The sequence below is a fragment of the Physeter macrocephalus genome, chromosome 8 (genome assembly GCF_002837175.3).
Source record: "Physeter macrocephalus isolate SW-GA chromosome 8, ASM283717v5, whole genome shotgun sequence".
NCBI classification, from domain to species: Eukaryota; Metazoa; Chordata; class Mammalia; order Artiodactyla; family Physeteridae; genus Physeter; species Physeter macrocephalus.
Window position 1 is genome coordinate 96,130,678 of NC_041221.1, and position 10,481 is coordinate 96,141,158.

Consider the following 10,481-nt stretch of genomic DNA (forward strand, 5'->3'; position numbering starts at 1 on the left):
CCGCAAAGGGAGAGGCCACAGCAGTGAGAGGCCCGCGTACCGCAAAAAAAAAAAAAAAAAGAGCCTATGGAAGATTTTCATAAACATGAGGCTGCAGACCACCAGAAATGTAGAGAAATTGCCCACAACTTATATCAGGCTAAATCAAAAGTCTTCCCAAAGAGAATGGATTGGCAAAAGTCCTTATTCATTGCCCTTTCCCTACAAGTAAACAATCAATTCAAATGGTAGAGGTTTCAAATTTTCCTATGCGAGTTTTTAAATTAGAGCCAGTAACTTTTCAGCTAGGAACTATCACGGGAAAACATGTGTTTCTTTTGGTGAAATGTGCTCCAATTCATATGATAGGGTGAGTCCTTTTAGAGGTATATAATGCCCATATTGCTTTTTCATCTAAGGGTGAAATGATTTTAGATTTAGAAGATGTAGATACAGATCAGATTACTGAGAAATCGTTGGTTATGAAAACAAAAACTCAAACACATCAGGAGGAAATTAACAATTTACTATTATGAGTGCCTGAGAAATTACGGTCATTTTCTTCCCCAGATACTGGGAAAATCAAGACAGCCACTCCTAACTATCGATAACTCCCAGCTTCTATGCGATATTTGACAATCTCCACTTAAACCAGAGGCATTAAATGGAATAAGACCTATTATTCAGGAATCCTTTGAGAAGGGACTTGTAATTTCTTGTCCCGGTCCTTGCAATACCCCCATTTTACCTGTAAGAAAGTAAAATGAAAAAGACTGGAGATTTGTTTAGGATGTGAGCACTGTGAATAACGTTGTGATCCCTTACAACTCTGTGGTTCTTTTTTTTTTTTTTTTTTTTTTTGTGGTACGCGGGCCCCTCACCGCTGTGGCCTCTCCCGTTGCGGAGCACAGGCTCCGGATGCGCAGGCTCAGCGGCCATGGCTCACGGGCCTAGCCGCTCCGCGGCATGTGGGATCCTCCCAGACCGGGGCACGAACCTGTGTCCCCTGCACTGGCAGGAGGACTCCCAACCACTGCGCCACCAGGGAAGCCCAACTCTGTGGTTCTTAATCCTCACGCCCCGCTCTCAGCCATTCCAGCAGACACCTGTTGTTTTTCAGGTAATATGTTATTTAGTATTCCAGTGGAAGAAGAAAGCCAATAGCTCTTTGCCTTTATGTGGGAAGATGGTCAGAATACCTGGACGGTTATGCCACAAGGCTATACTGAAAGCCCTACTTATTTTTCTCAACTACTTCGAGCTGATTTGGCTGATGTAAACTTTACTAATGGCTCTGCTTTAATTCAATATGTAGATGATTTGCTTTTGTGTTCTGGAACTGAACAGACTCCCCAAGAGATACCACCCATCTGTTACACCAATTAGCCTCTAAGGGAACTAAGGTTTCCAAAGACAAACTACAATTCTGTTAAGCAATTATGAAATATTTAGGTCATTTGATATCTAACGAAGAATAGTTCATTGATCCTGGTAGAATTAAGGGAATCCTAGCTTTCTCACTTCCCAGAACAAAGAAGCAACTGAGGGTATTTCTGGGTCTAACCAGATATTGTAGGAATTGGGTACCTAGTTTTCCCCTTATTGCCCAACCTCTCTGTGCGTTACTTAAATCTGACCAACCAGACCCACTGAATGGATGACAGAAGGAGAAAAGGCTGTAGACACTTTAAAACTCTGCATTGACTCAGGCTCCAGCATTAGGCCATCCTAATTATAAATTACCATTTTTTTTCTCTCTGGGCATGAAGGAAAAGGAAACACCCTGGGTGTACTAATTCAGAGGTATGGCGACCAGCACTGATCCACAGAATATTATAGTCAGCAGTTAGATTAGATGGCAAAAGGTCTCCCACCCTGTATGAGAGCTATTTCAGTGACAGCTCTCTTATGCAAAGCTACTGAAGAATTTGTAATGGGTTTTCTTCTAACTATTTATGTTCCTCACTCAGTTGAATCTCTTTTAAATTCTCACCTTACTCAGCACTATTCTGTGAGTCAGTTGGATTCTTATGAGGTATTGTTACTCTCTTCACCCAATATTATTTTGGTCCATGTAATCACTGTAACCCCGAAACTTTGCTCCAGCACCTCAAGATGATGACAACCATGACCACATTATGCTAACTGCCTAACTTCTTACTCCTAAGACTGACTTACAGGAATTACCATTGATAATACTGATTTAATTTGGATTATGGATGGATCCTATTTAAAGGATGACAAGGGTATTATCAAACTGGGTGCACAATAACCTTGATGGTATAAATAACTGAAAGCAACAAGCTGAACTGATTTATTAATTAGGGCTTGTCAATTATCCAAGGATCAAATAGATATTTATAGTGACAGTCACTACGCTTTGGAGTGGCTCATGATTTTGGAATGCTATGGAAACAAAGAGGATTTCTCACCTCTTCTGTCCAGCCCATAAAAAATGGGCAGATAGTTTCAATTCAAAACTATTAGACTCCATTCAATTTCCCAAACAGCTGGCTATCATTAAAATACCTGGACATTTCAAATCTGATTCAGTGGAAGCCAAAGGGAATCAGTCGGCCAATGCTGCAGCTAAACAAGATGCCTTAAGCCTTGCCCCTGCCCAATTTCGAGCATGCCCTCTACTTAAACATGATTCTGATGAAACTTAAGAAATTTCTTTTGCAGCCTCAAGAGGTGGCTTCAGAAACAGTAGGCAAACTGCTATTGGAAAGAATAATTCCAGTTTGGGGAATTCCTTCTGAGTTGCATAGCAACTAAGGAACCTATTTTCCTGGACAGTCTATTAAATTCATTTGTAAGATTTGGCTGATAATGCAGCATTTTCACTGTGTTTATCACCCTTAATCCTCAGGGTTGGTAGAAAGGACCAATAGTAGTACTAAAGCACAATTGGCTAAATTTTCAGAGGCTTTTAATCTTCCATGGCCAAAAGCTCTTCCCTTGGTACTCCTCAACCTTAGGTCTACCCCTTTTGATAAACATTAATTGTCTCCTTTTAAAATAATTAATGGGTGACCTATGCATTTAGATGAAGTTACGTATGAACCAGCTCTTCTTCCAGGGGATATTTTATATTACTGTCAGGGATTCATCAAAGTGCTTAAAGAAAACGAGATATTAGCAACTGATTCCTTCCACAGTGAGCTCCCAGGAGACAAAGACCTTAAGGACCATAGGTTACAACCTAGAAATTTTATCTATTGGAAAAAAACATCAAATAAAGGACTCTTTACAGCCGTGTTGGAAGGGACCATAACAGGTATTACAAACAAATCCCTGTGCTGCAAAACTTAAAGGACTAAGCTCTTGGATTCACATTTCTCACCTAAAAAGGCCTCCTCTCCTGACACCTGGCTTGGACTGTTCCTGACACCTGGCTTGGACTAAGACAGCTACCACAAAGCCAGGATGAGAAGAAGACAACAACAGTAGTAGACAGCTAACCTAAGAGTCCAGACCAGGCCTTTAAGACCTATCTTACTCTTTCAAATTGTGCTATTTACCAAATGTCTGTCTATCAAAGTTGAAAGTTATTGATTTATTTCTAGCTGTGTTTTTGCCCGAGTGTTTCAGATGGAAAGAAAACTCTTTAGTAAAGTTATCACAAAGTATGGCTACCAGGGACAATCTAACTGATTGTTGGATTTGTTATCAAATTCCTCATTCAATTCAAGGCTGATTTAGACCCCTTGTAATTCCTATCACTGATTTCAGATGTTCCTAATATTACCATTTACTTAGATTGGCTTCCCTCTGGCCTAACCTTTCAGGTCCAAATTCTCCAACATATTAATATGTCCAGCCTTTCTTTGACACTATCCTAAGTCCTTAGAGACTGGACACAACTTACCCTAGGACCACTCTGTCCCTTACTTGGTTAACAAACATCTTAAAGAGAAAAATACAAGTCACTTATGCCAGCAACTCTCCCACATCCAATATCCTACAAATAGATTTCAGAAAGCTTGCAAAAAAAGTGACCCATGATTTAATCTGTGTTAACAAAACTTCCAGTTGACGAAGCTATCAATGAGAGCACCCTGAGAGGAATCATTTGTGCTCCCCCAGGTTTTGTCTCCATATGTGATATTGGAATTGACCCACCTTCCCAAGGATGGGCATATAAATATCTTAACAGCTACCAGGTAGAAAGTTTATGCTTACTGGGATGTTATGTTACCCCACTGTCTATATACAAAGAGACAGATGGACCTCCATTCTCTTCTCAATAAAGTCAAGAGATCCATCCATACTAGCAGGATACCAAGGTACCTGGTGGCAAAATCTTTGGGGAATATTGGTTCCTAGTGCAGGAGTATATGTAAACAGGGGTAGGCACAGAAATCTACTAGCCACCATTGGTCAAATGGCTAAAGAGACTGCAAAAAGCATTGCAGCACAACAGACATCCCTAAATTCCTTAGCCCAAGTAGCATTAGGTAATAAAATCGCCTTAGATTTTCTAATGGCCAAAAAAGGGGGTGTTTGTACTATTGCTCACACTGTTTGTTGCACTTACATCAACACCTCTGGAGAAGTTGAGATGCTCCTAGAAAAAATTTTCCAAAATGCAAAATGGTTACAAAATGTAAGAAAGATTGACCCTTTAAATGATCTGTTTATTTGGCTCCCTTCAGGACTAGGCAACTTTTTCCTACTCTGCTTTAGAAATGTTTATTATTTTCATAATATGTATCATTATTCTTTTCCTAGCTATCAAGTTACACATGGCATGTATCACCGCTTGCTTCAGGTCTACTACCAAAAGCATTGGTGTACAATGATTGTACAGCAGACTGAGATGATTGATCAAGCGCACAATCTGCAAAATGTTTCCCCATCAACATATCCTTCTATGCTTGTTTACTACATTTGATTAATTTTACTCAATTCTAAAGTTCTATGATGAGGGAAACAATATCACAAAACTGAATGGCTCTTAATTTTAAAGCAGCTTTACGAGGGGGAATTTATGCTCTAATCCAAACTGAATGTTGCATTTTCGTATCAGATGAGCCCTCTAATATGGCTCATCTAATGACACATGAAAAATCAAATCTCTGTATTGAAGGATCCCCTTCCTAATCTAAATGAAATCTCAGGTAAATAATTCAGTGCTGGCATTTATGGTTTAATCTCTGTTCATGATTTTATTATTGTTGTTGGCTATATTGATTGTGTTCTACATTATTTATAGAGCAATAATCCCTGTGCTTTTCAATGTATGTTCAAAACTCCAACTAAAATAATAATGCTTAAACGATTTGAAACCATTGATCATATCTATAGTTCTATTTAAGATAATGGACACACACAATGCATATATAGGATAAAATTGGCATAAGTCCTACTGGACATCCTAGAATTGACAATCCAGTCCTTGCCAAGCATTCTACTAGTATAACCCCCAGAAAAAGAAAGAGAAAACTGGGCTGTTGGGCTTCCCTGGTGGCGTGGTGGTTGAGAGCCCGCCTGCCGATGCAGGGGACACGGGTTCGTGCCCCGGTCCGGGAGGATCCCACATGCCGCGGAGCGGCTGGGCCCGTGAGCCATGGCCGCTGAGCCTGCACGTCTGGAGCCTGTGCTCCGCAACGGGAGAGGCCGCGGCAGTGGGAGGCCCACGTACCGCAAAAAAATAAAAAAACTGGGCTGTTAAGTCCCAGCTTAGAGGAACATCATGGATTCAGGGCAGGTGAGAAACCACCCTGGCAGCAAGGGACCAAACGTTTGGTCACGTAATGCTTTCTATTGAAAGATTTATGCTCCAAAGGGGGGGAATAATGAGGAAAAATCATAAATTTCTCTATGGAAGGACAATCAAACTAAGTCAGAATTGAAACACACATGCCCCCATTTGTGATGAGCCTTTTTCAACACGCTATGTGCATCCGCACTATATAATAACCAGACCTTCTCAAGGCAGGAAGATATAGTCAACCTTGGAGAAAAATGGTCCCTTTTTCCTGATGCCAGAGTTGTTATTTTTAAGATTAATATTACTTTTTCATCCTGTACAGGGGTCGCATTGACCCAAAGGCTCACTCTGTATGTGCATACCTGACCAAAACATCTCTGATGAACCTTATGCATAATGTTAACCTGTCAATATAATTCATAATTCTTTGTCCCAAAAATGTATAAAACTGCATCTCTACCTTCTGACCAGTCGAAGCATTCTCAGAGCTTATGAGAGTTTGTCTCCCAGGTTATAATCCTCAATTTGGCTTGATTAAACTTTTCTTTTTTTTCTTCTTAGCTTGATTGTTAATTGAATTTTCGTCTACACACTCGTCTAGTGCAAACCACTTATACGAAGAAGGCAATTTAGCAATCTCATCTCTTAGAGATGGGATTTTTTTTTTCCTATCACTTTGCTCATTTTGTATCATTCCCCTTTTCAAATTCTCATCAGCCTTTAAGGTCCAGTTTATATTCTCTGTTCTCCTCAAAGCCTTCTTTGACCCCAGGTATACTATAAATTCTATACATAAATCCCTAAGGGCAGAGGCACGGGGCTGGACAACACTGTATTTCTTACTGTATTCATCTCTACCTCCTTTCTCCAAATCCCAAAACTTAGTAAGCTTTCAAAAATGTTTCCTCAGCATATAAATGAAGAAATGAATGAAGGATGGACTTCAAATATTTCAAGAGATTGAGAAGAAAATGTAATCCTGGCACACTTCTTGGTTCTGCTGGGAATGATATTTACATAATCACAATATATAATTGTACTTACTGATTTTTAACCTTTAGAGCTGACCTATAAGGAAAAAAGCTGAATATTAAATTATGATTATATGACAGGTTATAAATATTATCTTAACACTGTAAAAGTGTTAAGATAATATTTATATTATCTTAAAAGATCTGCTTGGTAGAAGATGGGAGTGGAAGTGGGGAGAAGAGAAAGGGGGAAGATAATACCCTCATGTGGGAAACAGTGGAGCTTTGTGGGTCTGGATTCAGCCTGCCTCGTCCTTCTGCCACCTTACTACCCTTGTGACCTGGGGCAAGTCATCCCTTACTTTTCTCATCGTAATCTAGGAATGATACCTGATAGAGTTGCTATAAGGAGTAAATAAGATAATCCATGTAAAATGCTTAGAACAGTGTCTGGCACGTAGTAAATACCCAATAAATTTCAGTCATTATTATCTTACATATTCAAGCTCAGAAAGATACTATCTAAAGTTGATGGAATCAGAAAACAAAGTTTACATGTATTGCATAAGGATATAAAGGTAACAGAAGAACTAAAATAGAAGTAGTAAAAAAAAAAAAAAAAACGGAGTAGGAGGGGAAATTGAGGAAAGTAGAAATGAACTAAATCTTCATATTTCAAACGAGGGAGTCAATAGACACCATTTTAAGATACAGTGGTCCAAAATACTATTTAGAAGTAGGGTAAAAACCATCAGAAAACAAAACAGAGAAGCTTACAACTGCTGGGAAGTGTGACTCGAAGGAGGAAGGAGTAGGGAAAGCTTCTGCTGCTTTTCATTGTGGCTTTTCTGCTACTTGATTTCTTATCATGTGCACATATTGTTGGGATTTTTTTAAAGGTGAAAGCATTCATACACATATTCACATTCACATGTACACAGACGCTTCAAACAGGGACAAGAACTGTTTCACTCTCTGGCTGTACCTAATATGGCACTTTGCCAAAATGTATACACAATAAATGTCTGTTAAATAAATAATTTTGCCGCCCTCACCTGTATTTAAGTAAGGTTTGGTGGTTATTTGACACTGTTACCTTCCAAAGCAGTATGATTGCCCTATTAATATGGTAACTAAGCTAAACATTATTTAACTTATGCCAAATATGTCAACCCATGCGTCTTTGTGTTTTCCCTTAGATCAGCAAAGAAGTGCTTCCTTCTTCTCTCAAAGTAACACTCAGTGTTCTCAGCACTTCAAGGAAAATGAATGTACGTTGAAAATGACATGTTTCTCAGTACAAAAAAGAATGATAGTGGTAAAGTTTCCGGGTTACTTTGCTACTTTTTTGTATGCATCAAGTTAGTACAAATTGCATGGAAATGTTCTATCAAATGATAAACAGAAGTCATACTTCAGGGTTTAAGGTTATTTTTCACAAAATATAATTGTAAAGCAAAATGTTAAGTCAATTAATTATAAAAGAGACTTATATAAACCCTTGGAGGGATACAATGCATTGAAAAGGAATTCTGCTTTTGAGTCAACTGTATTATATCTGATTGTTTAGATTTGAGTCTCTTAAAGATGCAAGTTCAGTAGTAACTTCCTTAGAATACTGGAAAGATTTAATAGATTGAGGAAGGGAACAATACTATTCTTTTCAAAGTGACTTACTTAGCTGTAGATTAAAACTTTAAAAATTTTCTTATCAGAGGTCCAATTCATAGAACTATGTGTGTGTTCAGCGACAGTCTTATTGATAGATATATGGAAATCTAACCAAGTGATCTGAAAGACATTTGGGAACTGATCAGAGAACTAAAAACATTATGAACAAATCCACATGAGAGAAAACATATGTAAGCATTTCACACATGGAGAGCTTCAAGGACCAAGAGAGAGCTGGGTAAGCAGTATCCTGAGAAGCAAAATTATTTTTCCCCTTTCCTTCTAGTCACCTGCCTCTACCACTGATCCTAGAAAAGATCCAGAGAAAAACAGGAGGTGAAAAAAATGAAGAGAAAGAACACAACATTATTGAAGGCAATGGGGGGAGGAGGGGCAGGAAACTGTTCCCTCTCAACTTCCATTGACTTGTATCCATTTAATCAGCCTGGTTGCACAATTTAAAAAAAAAATTTTTTTAAATTAACACAAGAAGGAGAAAAAGGAGGAAAAAAAGGTAAGTATTTTTTCTGTAGCAAATATTTTTAATACCAAAAAAACATATTTGGAGCTAAAAATTAAAAGTATATTTCCCTCTGGAAGAAAAAAATCCTGGATTAAAGCTAACATTTTAGTATTTCACCTTTTGTGCTCTCTCTTTCCAGAACTCTTTCTATGGTCTTTTAGTCAATAATTAACAGGTACAACTGGTGTAACGAGGGTGTGGTCCCTGAGATAATGCTGCGTTCTCTTGCCTTGAACTCATATGTGACCTCTTCAATCCTCCTTATATCTTCAAAAGGAGTGAAATTCTTATCCAAATAAAGGAAAAGGTCTCTGAATATTCTTGCAGACACAGGAAAATCACTCAATATCTGCATCTTGTAAAAAATTTTCTATTTGAAAAATGTGATTAAAGCACCCAGCCAGGACAGGTTTGAAGGGGGGTACAATTCCTTAATTGCTAATGTCGCCGCTGATATAAAGAAAACTATACTCCCAAAGCATAGTTATTTGAGTATCCAAATTATATTTAGTAGTAGACTTCTATAAGTTCTGATCCCTAGTCCTCAAATTCACAAATCAGAAATCCAAGCCTGTAAATGTGATTATCTTAGGTCTGGGTTTTACATTAGGTAAACGTGTCTAATTGCTTTTTGGATTGTGTTATTTACCACAGTATGTATGTTTGCATGAGGCGTTAGCAAGCACTATGAAAAATGACTCTCTGCAGTTACACTTGTCACCACTAGATGAAGCTACCACTGCTTTTGCTCTCCTCTCAAGAGAATTTGTTGGTTAGCTACTAAATGACATTGATGTGGAATTTAAATTTAGGGTTACTCAAAAGCTGCTTTGCTCTGAGAGTAAGGTAAGAGATCTATTTTGCTAAGTTCAATAAAGTTCAGAGAGCTAAGTATTAAAGTGCACATAAATGGCCTTAACACTGTAACCCAAGACTTCTCAAGTTGATAATTTTTTATTTTAAAAGGTAGACTCATCAATCTCTACTCTACACTGACTACTTTTTTACCAATTATTGGCTTTAGGGAGGTATAAACAAGGTACACCAGTGGAAAGAGAAAGCCTCTAATTCCTTTTAGATAAAATTGAGAATTAACTTACTTAACATAATTTCAAAAGTATAAACATGAGCCCTCCCACTTTTACATAGTTTACAGATTAACTAGAGGGTAACAGGTAGATGAAGAATTTCCATAGGAGGGACCTTCAAGATGGCAGAGGAGTAAGATGTGGAGATCACCCTTCCTCCCCACAAATACAGCTACATGTGGAACAACTCCTACAGAACACCAACTGAATGCTGGCAAAAGACCTCAGACTTCCCAAAAGGCAAGAAACTCCCCAGGTACTTGGGTAGGGCAAAATGAAAAAGAAAAAACAGAGAATAGGAATGGGACCTGCATCTCTCGGAGGGAGCTGTGAAGGAGGAAAAGTTTCCACACACTAGGAAGCCCCTTCACTGGCAGAGACGGGGGGTGGGGGTGGGGGAAGCTTTGGAGCCACAGAGGAGAATGATGCAGCAGGGGTGCAGAGGGCAAAGCGGAGAGATTCCCACGCAGAGGATCAGTGCCGACCAGCACTTGCCAGTCTGAGAGGGTTGTCTGCTCACCTGCCAGGGCAGG